Genomic DNA, 12,500 nt, shown 5'->3' with positions numbered 1-12,500 from the left:
CTCGCTGTGAGGTGTTCAGCGTGCTGTCCGTGTTGCCGACGCGGTCAAAACGAGTCGACGGCTCACGTTCCCTTGTGCGCCGAAGGCTCTCTTGATATGTGATCCGACCCTCAGACAGACGAAGCCAAGGGAAGACCCAAGGCCGCAATGTGCGTTCAAAGAATCAGTGCTCAGTGTGTCCTGCAATTCACACCAAGTCTCGCAGCTGGCTGCGTTCTTCATCGACCCGAGAACCGAGTGATCCACCGCTTAGAGTCGTGAAAAAGTGTTTGTTCAATTCCGTACAGTCAAAACCAAACGTTTCTGGCACTCGGCCAAACAGTGGCCAAGAAGGGCGCTTTTCAGCGCACGCTTGGACTCCAAAACTCTGCCGCGCCTTTTTCGGCTGCCGCAAATCGAGCAAACGGTGTGTTTCGGACGGCGTTTCGCTTTCGCTACTTGCGAGTGCTTTCGTGGTCCACCCCTCTATAAATACTCGGGAGGCGTCGAAGCCGGTTCTCCAAGCCGGACCCGTAGGTATCGTTGTGTGCTCGCTCTCATTGGCCCGCCTAACCAGAAAATGCCTGCGGTACACCCATTTGGATAAGAGTGCACGCAGATGCGGGCCTCGACGGCTACACATTTCCTCGGGCGGCCGCCTCCCGGCCTCCGTGGAGCGCGGGATGCACGGTCCCATCGACAAGCCTCTCCCGTTTTTACCGTGGCGTCGCGGTTCACCACGGCAGGCGGGTCGGTCTCCTCCGCATAAAAAGGGGGACCCCCGCTTTTTGTTCCACGAAATCGCACAAGCTTTTTTCGCATCCACGGTTTGCCACCGCACACCAAAATGCCGATCCGGCTGCCTACTTTAGCCAACAGGTGGAGCCAGGCGCGCCGTACTTGCGCGGCACTTCCCACGTCCACCGAAGTCGGTGCCAAGGACCACTTTCGGCGCCGGAGCCGCGTACGAGCCTACTCGAGGCGGAAGAACGAAGCCAGCAAGGGCCTGGCCGCAAGTGCGTTCAATTGTCGGGACGTCCAAGTCCCTCGTTCTTCCGTGCTTCCTCTTTCGGCAAGTCGTTGCGGCACCTTCCCAAAGCGCGCAGACCCGCTAATCGCGACGAGCGCGACGTGGCCGTGCCGCCTTTCCCTCGGCAGCAAGCAAAACGCCTGGCAACGTCGACGCTCCCCTAACCGCGATCTCGCACCGTGTTTCGTGTGGCGAATTCAAAAGCCGGCCGGCGCTGCTGCAACCATTACGGTCGGTACGCATACGCCGCGGAGGGCGGGACGGTCATCGGAGCGTGCGGTTCCTCCATCGAGTACTGCGCACCTCGGCCGTCGCATCGCCGTGCCATGACCGGCCGCGCGTCAACGCGAACCGGTGCCAGCGAGATCCCTCGCCTGCAAGAACCGACCGGCAGCCTCCGTCACCCGAGGACGCGGAGGCGCTTGCCGCGGACGGCGGGACGGTATGCACTGGTGCACAGCGGACCCGTCACATCGCCAGTTCCTTGACCGACCGCCGACGCTTGTGCCGTTCCTCTCGTACTTGGCAGTCGCCGCGCGATTGTCGGGTCTCGTTCTTGCACGCTCGAACGGTCGGGAGGGCACTCGGCTGGCGTTTCGGGAACGCGCAGCCTCGCCTTCTACCGACGTAACCACGACTCGCCGTTCGCGCTCCGCCGCTCCTGTTTACAGTACTAGGCGGTCCCGCAGCGGTCGGGTCGCGCATTTCGAGCGCTTCGAGCCACGGTGCAGTGGCGGGTCGAAAGCCGACCTATGAGTGCGTTGCGCCGTTTGTACCCGCGTCCGCCACCTGGCCGACCGTCCAAGGTCGCGGTGTTGGCGTCCGCTGGGCGCAACAATTTGTCACGGGGTGCCGCTCCACATTCAGGCAGCCCCGTGGGGAAAAGCCGACCCCGCGTCCAAACGGGGTCAGCGGCAGAAAGTGTCGGGCGCAGACGCAGCTGAGGCGCTCACCCTTCACAATCCGTTAATGATCCTTCCGCAGGTTCACCTACGGAAACCTTGTTACGACTTTTACTTCCTCTAAATGATCAAGTTTGGTCATCTTTCCAACAGACCGGCGCAACCGAAAGGCCGCGCCGGACATCGGTCCGAAGACCTCACTAAATCATTCAATCGGTAGTAGCGACGGGCGGTGTGTACAAAGGGCAGGGACGTAATCAACGCGAGCTTATGACTCGCGCTTACTGGGAATTCCTCGTTCAAGGGGAACAATTGCAAGCCCCTATCCCAATCACGAAAGAAGTTCCACGGGTTACCCAGTCTTTTCAGACAGGGATAAAGACACGCTGCTTCCTTCAGTGTAGCGCGCGTGCGGCCCCGGACATCTAAGGGCATCACAGACCTGTTATTGCTCTGTTTCGTGCGGCTAGGAGCCGCTTGTCCCTCTAAGAAGGTTGTAAGGTGCTGGGAACCCCGCACCTATTTAATAGGCTAGAGTCTCGTTCGTTATCGGAATTAACCAGACAAATCGCTCCACCAACTAAGAACGGCCATGCACCACCATCCACCGAATCAAGAAAGAGCTCTCAATCTGTCAATCCTCCCAGTGTCCGGGCCGGGTAAGTTTTCCCGTGTTGAGTCAAATTAAGCCGCAGGCTCCACTCCTGGTGGTGCCCTTCCGTCAATTCCTTTAAGTTTCAGCTTTGCAACCATACTTCCCCCGGAACCCAAATACTTTGGTTTCCCGGAAGCTGCCCGCCGAGTCATTTGAGTAACTCAGGCGGATCGCTGGTTGGCATCGTTTATGGTCAGAACTAGGGCGGTATCTGATCGCCTTCGAACCTCTGACTTTCGTTCTTGATCAATGAAAACATTCTTGGCAAATGCTTTCGCAGTAGTTCGTCTTGCGACGGTCCAAGAATTTCACCTCTAGCGCCGCAATACGAATGCCCCCGTCCGTCCCTCTTAATCATTACCTCGTATTCCAAAAACCAACAGAACAGAAACGAGGTCTTGTTCTATTATTCCATGCAAGTTTATTCAGGCGACTCGCCTGCGTTGAGCACTCTAATTTTTTCAAAGTAAAAGCACCGGCCATCTCGAGGCACACAATGAAGTGCACCAAGAAAGAACCGGCATGATGTTCAGTCCGAGCCGTCGCATCGGGTAGATGCACTACTCGTCTGGAACTGAGATCCAACTACGAGCTTTTTAACCGCAGCAGCTTTAGTATACGCTATTGGAGCTGGAATTACCGCGGCTGCTGGCACCAGACTTGCCCTCCAATTGATCCTCGTTAAAGGATTTAGAGTGTACTCATTTCAATTACGGGGCCTCAAAAGAGTCCCGTATTGTTATTTTTCGTCACTACCTCCCCGTGCCGGGAGTGGGTAATTTGCGCGCCTGCTGCCTTCCTTGGATGTGGTAGCCGTTTCTCAGGCTCCCTCTCCGGAATCGAACCCTGATTCTCCGTTACCCGTAACAACCATGGTAAGCAAGTAACCTACCATCGAAAGTTGATAAGGCAGACACTTGAAAGAAACGTCGCCGGCTCGTGGCCATGCGATCAGCACAAAGTTATCCAGAGTCACCACACAATACGGGCCGAAACCCGATCGATCTTGGTCTAATAAAAGCACCCGTTACCCAAAGGGCTCCAGGCTCACTGCATGTATTAGCTCTAGAATTGCCACAGTTATCCAAGTAGGAAGAAACGATCTAAGGAACCATAACTGATTTAATGAGCCATTCGTGGTTTCGCCTTATTTCGGCATGTACTTAGACATGCATGGCTTAATCTTTGAGACAAGCATATGATTACTGGCAGGATCAACCAGGTAATCGTTCGACTGCGCGTCCGTCCTCGCCTTCGGCGGGCCGGACGCAGTCTGTGTGCGGCGGAGGCCACCTTCAGGCGCCCCAACACGCTTATTTTGCACTCCGAGATGACGGCGTTCGAGCTCGCTACGGCACAACCTTCCCGAAAGACGAGTGGGAGCCGTGCGGCAAGAAGCACGTTCATGCTCGCTCTTTTTCGTTGCATCGACTCGGTCGCGCCGTGCGGGTTGCCCAAGCCCGCTGCACTGTCGGTGGACCGGCCGGAACTAGCAACGGAGCCGAGACTGCAAAGCCGCCAGACGACGGGTCACGCCCGCGTCTTCGGCGCTTTCGCATCTGAATCGCCCGAGGACGACACGGAACACACCTCGATATCGTGGTAAAACGGCACCGTCCGACAACCAGCCCCTAACGCATCAAGCGGATGAGGCTGCAGACGACTGCCGTGGATTCCCCTGGAGCAGACCCGAGGACACGCTTGACGAGGCCGAAGCCCGCCGCATATCAGACACCCGGTCGCTTTCGCGTACGCCGCTCACGAGAACCCCCACATAATAGCAGCGATAAGTACCCAGACCTCCTTGGGCACTAATACGAGCGTACTCGAGAAAATTTCACCGCGGGTGTGCCCCGAAACGTGTGGCACGTTGAGCGTGCCACAAGTCTACGTCGCTCTCAAACCCGCCGAGGTCGTAGAATTTGCGACCCTACTCACGAAATTCCCACCGAGGATACGGCCGCAAACGTACCGCACCTTGGGTAGGCCACGAGTTTGTGCAACACTACGCTGACGGCACAGCACCGAGGTCGTGCGCGCACGCACGGGAAAATTCCGCCGCGGTTTCTGCCGAAAACGTGAGGCACCACGACTCTCCGCAAGTTCGCGTCGACTGCGAAAGACCGAAGTCGTGAACGACGTGTCCGCTACTCGCCGCCGACACGCTGGACACCAAACGTACAACGACTCGACGGCGTCGTAGAGGCCCACGACGCGGTTTTCCTTAACGACGTCTCGGCGTGGCACCGACAGGTTAGAACGGCCGACCAACGTTCCCTGTCCGCCGTTCGGCTCAGTCGAAGGGCTCGGCGACTTCGGCAACGCTGCGAAGCCGCACGGTGACGCACGCCATGTCCCCATTTTTTTTTTTTTTTCTTTCTGCGTCTGCCGGGGTGCCCCTATAATAGCAGCGATAAGCACCCAGACCGCCGTGGGTCGCTCGCCCCGGCTGACGTGGTTTTTCGTACTCCTGCGGCGGTCGCCGTCAAGCACGTCCAAATACGCTACTTTCGTGGGCGCATTCACGCTCTTTCGCTTCGCCGGAGTGCCAGCACTCACTCTGCCAAAAACGGCGAACATCCGAGCGGCGGTTCCCACTTTTGCGTCGGCGTCGCAAACCCCGCCCCGGCAGACGAGGTTTGCCGTACTCGTGCGACGGTGGCCGGCGGGCACGTCGAAAGACGCCGATATCGTGCGCGAATTGGCGCACCTTGGCTTCACCGGAGTGCCGCCACTGACTCCTCCAAAAACGGCGAAGATCCGAGCGGCGCTTCCCACTTTCGCATCGGCGTCCCGAACTCCGCCCCGGCTGACGCGGTTTACCGTACTCGTGCGACGGTCGCCGGCGAGCACGTGGAAAGACGCCGATATCGTGCCCGAATCGGCTCCGTTCGGCTTCGCCGGAGTGCCAGCACTGGCTCGGCGAAAGACGACGAACATCCGAGCGGCGGTTCCCACTTAGCCGTCGGCGTCCCGAACTCCGCCCCGGCAGACGCGGTTGCCGAGCTCGTGCGACTAGCGACCGCGAAGCCGTCTCGCGACGCCGCTTTCGTGCGCGGCTCCCACTGCGACCTGGGTCACCCGAGGTCGACGAGCAAGAAAGAATGTCGAAAAAAAATTTTTTTTTTTTTGCGTCTGCCGGGGTGCCCCTATAATAGCAGCGATAAGCACCCAGACCGCCATGGGTCGCTCGCCCCGGCTGACGTGGTTTTTCGTTTTCCTGCGGTGGTCGTCGTCAAGCACGTCCAAACACGCCACTTTCGTGGGCGCATTCGCGCTCTTTCGCTTCGCCGGAGTGCCAGCACTCACTCTGCCAAAAACGGCGAACATCCTAGTGGCGGTTCCCACTTTTGCGTCGGCGTCGCCAACCCCGCCCCGGCATACGCGGTTTGCCGTACTCGTGCGGCGGTGGCCGGCGGGCACGTCGAAAGACACCGATATCGTGCGCGAGTCGATGCTTCTTGGTCTCGCAGGAGGGCCGCCACTCACTCCTGCAAAAACGGCGAAGATCCGAGCGGCGCTTCCCACTTTTTCGTCGGCATCGCAAACCTCGCCCCGGCAGACGCGCTTTGCCGTACTCGTGCGACGGTCGCCGGCGAGCACGTCGAAATACGCCGATATCGTGCCCGAATCGGCCCCGTTTCGCTTCGCCGGAGTGCCAGCACTCACTCGGCCAAAAACGGCGAACATCCGAGCAGCGGTACCCACTTAGCCGTCGGCATCCCGAACTCCGCGCCGGCTGACGCGGTTGCCGAGCTCGTGCGACTAGCGACCGCGAACGCGTCTCGCGACGCCGCTTTCGTGCGCGGCTCCCATTGCGACCTGGGTTACCCGAGCTCGACCAGCAAAAAAGAAGGTCGAAAAAAAATTTTTTTTTTCTGCGTCTGCCGGGGTGCCCCTATAATAGCAGCGATAAGCACCCAGACCGCCGTGGGTCGCTCGCCCCGGCTGACGTGGTTTTTCGTACTCCTGCAGCGGTCGCCGTCAAGCACGTCCAAATACGCCACTTTCGTGGGCGCTTTCGCGCTCTTTCGCGTCGCCGGTGTGCCAGCACTCACTCTGCCAAAAACGGCGAACATCCTAGTGGCGGTTCCCACTTTTGCGTCGGCGTCGCCAACCCCGCCCCGGCATACGCGGTTTGCCGTACTCGTGCGGCGGTGGCCGGCGGGCACGTCGAAAGACACCGATATCGTGCGCGAGTCGATGCTTCTTGGTCTCGCAGGAGGGCCGCCACTCACTCCTGCAAAAACGGCGAAGATCCGAGCGGCGCTTCCCACTTTTTCGTCGGCATCGCAAACCTCGCCCCGGCAGACGCGCTTTGCCGTACTCGTGCGACGGTCGCCGGCGAGCACGTCGAAATACGCCGATATCGTGCCCGAATCGGCCCCGTTTCGCTTCGCCGGAGTGCCAGCACTCACTCGGCCAAAAACGGCGAACATCCGAGCAGCGGTACCCACTTAGCCGTCGGCATCCCGAACTCCGCGCCGGCTGACGCGGTTGCCGAGCTCGTGCGACTAGCGACCGCGAACGCGTCTCGCGACGCCGCTTTCGTGCGCGGCTCCCATTGCGACCTGGGTTACCCGAGCTCGACCAGCAAAAAAGAAGGTCGAAAAAAAATTTTTTTTTTCTGCGTCTGCCGGGGTGCCCCTATAATAGCAGCGATAAGCACCCAGACCGCCGTGGGTCGCTCGCCCCGGCTGACGTGGTTTTTCGTACTCCTGCAGCGGTCGCCGTCAAGCACGTCCAAATACGCCACTTTCGTGGGCGCTTTCGCGCTCTTTCGCGTCGCCGGTGTGCCAGCACTCACTCTGCCAAAAACGGCCAACATCCGAGCGGCGGTTCCCACTTTTGCGTCGGCGTCGTAAACCCCGCCCCGGCAGACGCGGTTTGCCCTACTCGTTCGACGGTCGCCGGCGAGCGCGTCGAAAGACGCCGATATCGTGCGCTAATTGGCGCTCCTTGGCTTCTCCGGAGTGCCGCCACTCACTCCTCCAAAAACGGCGAAGATCCGAGCGGCGTTCTCCACTTTCGCATCGGCGTCCCGAACTCCGCCCGGGCTGACGCGGTTTACCGTACTCGTGCGACGGTCGCCGCCGGGCACGTCGAAAGACGCCGATATCGTGCCGTAATCGGCCCCGTTTGGCTTCGCCCGAGTGCCAGCACTCACTCGGCCAAAAACGGCGAACATCCGAGCAGCGTTTCCCACTTTCGCATCGGCGTCCCGAAGCCCGCCCCGGCAGACGCGGTTTGCCCTACTCGAGCGACGGTCGCCGGCGATCACGTCGAAAGGCGCCGAATTCGTGCACGAATCGATGCTTCTTGGTCTCGCAGGAGGGCCGCCACTCACTCCTGCAAAAACGGCGAAGATCCGAGTTGCGCTTCCCACTTTTTCGTCGGCGTCCCGAACTACGCCCCGGCTGACGCGGTTTACCGTACTCGTGCGACGGTCGCCGGCGGGCACTTCAAAATACGCCGATTTCGTGGGCGCATTCACGCTGTTTCGCTTCCCCGGAGTGCCAACACTCACTCTGCCTAAAGCGGCGATCATCCGAGCGGCGGTTCCCACTTTTGCGTCGGCTTCGCAAACGGCGCCCCGGCAGACGCGCTCGTGCGACGTACTCGTGCGACGGTCGCCGGCGAGCACGTCGAAAGACGCCGATATCGTGCTCGAATCGACCCCGTTTCGCTTCGCCGGAGTGCTGCCAGTCACGGCGCAGAAAACGGCGAACAAGTGTTTTTTTTTTTTTCCTAGAATTTGTGTTATAGAAGGCACATTTGATATCGGACGATAATTTTCAACTTTATCACGCGCACCGATTTTCGTGTAGAGGTTTGCAAGTTTATGGGAATTTCTCCACTTGGAATAATGCGATTTAGTAGTACTACGAGAACTTCATGGATGTACTCAAGGGTACGGGGCAAGTCAGTTACGTCAACACCTGCAGATTTTTTACACTTCAAACTGAAAATTGTTGGTTGTGAGTCCTCGTGTGATATTAAAGGCCGATTCGCTAACACATAGAACAAAGAAAGAAAGGAAGAAAAAACGCCCGCGCTCGCTCAAGAAACCTGGGTTCGCAACAAGTGGCAACAACAAGCAACCGAGCGAGTGCGCCAAAACCCGTGGCGGCCGAACAAACGCGAAGTCCCAACCGCGTCAGCCGGGGCGGCACGGGACAGGAAAAATCACTTCAGCCGGGGCGGCGGGGCACCGAATAAACCTCGTCACCTCGTCGCAGGATAAAAGAGGAAACAAAAAGTCTAAACAGCGTCTGCTGGAGCGAATGCGTAATAAAACAACAACAACAACAAAAAAAAAACACCCGCGCTCAAGAAGTCTGCAATCCTCACAAAAGGCGACTGTGACCGAGCAGCGTCAGCCGGGGCCGTGCGGAAACGGAAAAACCGCGACTACCGGGGCGTCGAGGCACCGAAAAATCCACTTCAGCCGCGGCGAAAAAAAAAAACAAAAAGAAAGACGGAGGGGGGGGGGAACCACGTCTGCCGGGGCGAAGGAAAAAAAAAAACGCGTCTGCCGGGGCGAGCCCGGGTGCGGCACCACCGGGAAAACTGTGGCAAACAGACATGGCGATCGAGTGAGTGGGCCGCCAGCCAGGCTCAGCCAAAAAGTGCAAAGTCCGAACTGCGTCAGCCGGGGCGGCAAAAACCGCGTCAGCCGGGGCGGCGCAAAAAACCGCGTCTGCCGGGGCGGCACGAAACCGCGTCAGCCGGGGCGGGGCGAAAACTGCGTCAGCCGGGGCGAAAAGAAAAAAAAAAAACGCGTCTGCCGGGGCAAGCCCGGGTGCGGCACCACCGGGAAAACTGTGGCAAACAGACATGGCGATCGAGTGAGTGGGCCGCCAGCCAGGCACAGCCGAAAAGTGCAAAGTCCGAACCGTGTCAGCCGGGGCGACGCAAAAACCGCGTCAGCCGGGGCGGCGCGAAAACCGCGTCAGCCGGGGCGGCACGAAACCGCGTCAGCCGGGGCGGCGCGAAAACTGCGTCAGCCGGGGCGGCGCGAAAACCTCGTCAGCCGGGGCGAGCGAAAAGGGGGGGGGGGGAACCACGTCTGCCGGGGCGAAAGAAAAAAAAAACGCGTCTGCCGGGGCGAGCCCGGGTGCGGCACCACCGGGAAGACTGTGGCAAACAGACATGGCGATCGAGTGAGTGGGCCGCCAGCCAGGCTCAGCCCAAAAAGTGCCAAGTCCGAACTGCGTCAGCCGGGGCGGCAAAAACCGCGTCAGCCGGGGCGGCGCGAAAACCGCGTCTGCCGGGGCGGCGCGAAAACTGCGTCAGCCGGGGCGAGCCCGGGTGCGGCACCACCGGGAAAACTGTGGCTAACAGACATGGCGATCGAGTGAGTGGGCCACCAGCCAGGCTCAGCCAAAAAGTGCCAAGTCCGAACTGCGTCAGCCGGGGCGGCAAAAACCGCGTCAGCCGGGGCGGCGCAAAAAAACCGCGTCTGCCGGGGCGGCACGAAACCGCGTCAGCCGGGGCGGCGCGAAAACTGCGTCAGCCGGGGCGAAAGAAAAAAAAAAACGCGTCTGCCGGGGCGAGCCCGGGTGCGGCACCACCGGGAAAACTGTGGCAAACAGACATGGCGATCGAGTGAGTGGGCCGCCAGCCAGGCACAGCCGAAAAGTGCTAAGTCCGAACTGCGTCTGCCGGGGCGGCACGAAACCGCGTCAGCCGGGGCGGCGCGAAAACCGCGTCTGCCGGGGCGGCACGAAACCGCGTCAGCCGGGGCGGCGCGAAAACTGCGTCAGCCGGGGCGAGCCCGGGTGCGGCACCACCGGGAAAACTGTGGCAAACAGACATGGCGATCGAGTGAGTGGGCCGCCAGCCAGGCACAGCCGAAAAGTGCTAAGTCCGAACTGCGTCTGCCGGGGCGGCACGAAACCGCGTCAGCCGGGGCGGCGCGAAAACCGCGTCTGCCGGGGCGGCACGAAACCGCGTCAGCCGGGGCGGCGCGAAAACTGCGTCAGCCGGGGCGAGCCCGGGTGCGGCACCACCGGGAAAACTGTGGCAAACAGACATGGCGATCGAGTGAGTGGGCCGCCAGCCAGGCACAGCCGAAAAGTGCTAAGTCCGAACTGCGTCAGCCGGGGCGGCAAAAACCGCGTCAGCCGGGGCGGCGCAAAAAACCGCGTCTGCCGGGGCGGCACGAAACCGCGTCAGCCGGGGCGGCGCGAAAACTGCGTCAGCCGGGGCGAAAGAAAAAAAAAAACGCGTCTGCCGGGGCGAGCCCGGGTGCGGCACCACCGGGAAAACTGTGGCAAACAGACATGGCGATCGAGTGAGTGGGCCGCCAGCCAGGCACAGCCGAAAAGTGCCAAGTCCGAACTGCGTCTGCCGGGGCGGCACGAAACCGCGTCAGCCGGGGCGGCGCGAAAACCGCGTCTGCCGGGGCGGCACGAAACCGCGTCAGCCGGGGCGGCGCGAAAACTGCGTCAGCCGGGGCGAGCCCGGGTGCGGCACCACCGGGAAAACTGTGGCAAACAGACATGGCGATCGAGTGAGTGGGCCGCCAGCCAGGCACAGCCGAAAAGTGCTAAGTCCGAACTGCGTCTGCCGGGGCGGCACGAAACCGCGTCAGCCGGGGCGGCGCGAAAACCGCGTCTGCCGGGGCGGCACGAAACCGCGTCAGCCGGGGCGGCGCGAAAACTGCGTCAGCCGGGGCGAGCCCGGGTGCGGCACCACCGGGAAAACTGTGGCAAACAGACATGGCGATCGAGTGAGTGGGCCGCCAGCCAGGCACAGCCGAAAAGTGCTAAGTCCGAACTGCGTCTGCCGGGGCGGCACGAAACCGCGTCAGCCGGGGCGGCGCGAAAACCGCGTCTGCCGGGGCGGCACGAAACCGCGTCAGCCGGGGCGGCGCGAAAACTGCGTCAGCCGGGGCGAGCCCGGGTGCGGCACCACCGGGAAAACTGTGGCAAACAGACATGGCGATCGAGTGAGTGGGCCGCCAGCCAGGCACAGCCGAAAAGTGCTAAGTCCGAACTGCGTCAGCCGGGGCGGCAAAAACCGCGTCAGCCGGGGCGGCGCAAAAACCGCGTCTGCCGGGGCGAAATAAAAAAAAAAACAAAGAAAAAAGCCCGCGCTTAATCAAAAGAAAACAAAGAAAAAAGCTTGCGCTTAATCAAAAGAAAACAAACAAAAAAAGTTCGCGCTTAAGCCTGGCGGTGGAACCACCGGGGCAAACAGACCTGGCGATCGAGTGAGTGGGCCGCCAGCCGGGGTGAGCCAAAAAGTGCAAAGTCCGAACCGCGTCAGCCGGGGCGACGCAAAAACCGCGTCAGCCGGGGCGGCGCGAAAACCGCGTCAGCCGGGGCGGCGCGAAAACCGCGTCAGCCGGGGCGGCGCAAAAACCGCGTCAGCCGGGGCGGCGCAAAAACTGCGTCAGCCGGGGCGGCACGGAAAAACGAAAACCGCGTCAGCCGGGGCGACATCAAAATGAGGAAAAAAAAAAAAAACTGCCTTAGGACACCTGCGTACACTTTCATGCGTTTGGGCATATCTCTCTGTAACACGCGCGCCCCTCGTTACGCGCGGCACTCTGTTTTCTCCGACACCCATATTTCGGCGGCATGTGGCACGCGCGCCCGTCCCTACGCACGGCACACCGCAGTGCTTTCTCGATATTTTTCTTTTCCTCCAACACCGTCATCTATAGGCTTTTAGTGACCTGTTGCTCGTGGCACAAGTTCGCTAGCTCTGACACCTCTTGCATGCGCACCGTTTTTGCGCACGGTGCTATGCCGCAAAGCACGGCAGTCGCATGCGTTTCTCTCAGGCACCTCTTTTTTGACACAACGCTGTGGTGCTTAGAAACACACGCGCCGCTTTTGCGCACAGAACTCCACCGTACAGCACGGTAGTCACGTTTGTTCCACACGAACAGCAGTGTGCATCGTGCTACGACACTTTGAAAGCT

At 60.5% G+C, this 12,500-nt stretch overlaps 2 non-coding genes across 2 annotated transcripts; both read right to left on the bottom strand.

Moving 5' to 3' along the window:
• Window positions 1-104: 104 nt before the first annotated feature.
• Window positions 105-257, bottom strand: LOC142793521 (5.8S ribosomal RNA). Its single transcript, XR_012891602.1, has one exon. It is a non-coding gene; the product is annotated as a 5.8S ribosomal RNA (ribosomal RNA).
• Window positions 258-1,976: 1,719 nt separating this feature from the next.
• On the bottom strand, window positions 1,977-3,791 carry LOC142793508 (small subunit ribosomal RNA). The gene has a single exon (XR_012891592.1). It is a non-coding gene; the product is annotated as a small subunit ribosomal RNA (ribosomal RNA).
• Window positions 3,792-12,500: the final 8,709 nt, after the last annotated feature.

The sequence above is a fragment of the Rhipicephalus microplus genome, unplaced genomic scaffold (assembly GCF_043290135.1).
Source record: "Rhipicephalus microplus isolate Deutch F79 unplaced genomic scaffold, USDA_Rmic scaffold_304, whole genome shotgun sequence".
In the NCBI taxonomy this organism is placed as follows: Eukaryota; Metazoa; Arthropoda; class Arachnida; order Ixodida; family Ixodidae; genus Rhipicephalus; species Rhipicephalus microplus.
The sequence above is the reverse complement of the archived record's forward strand: the minus strand, read 5'-3'. Positions and strand labels throughout refer to the sequence as shown.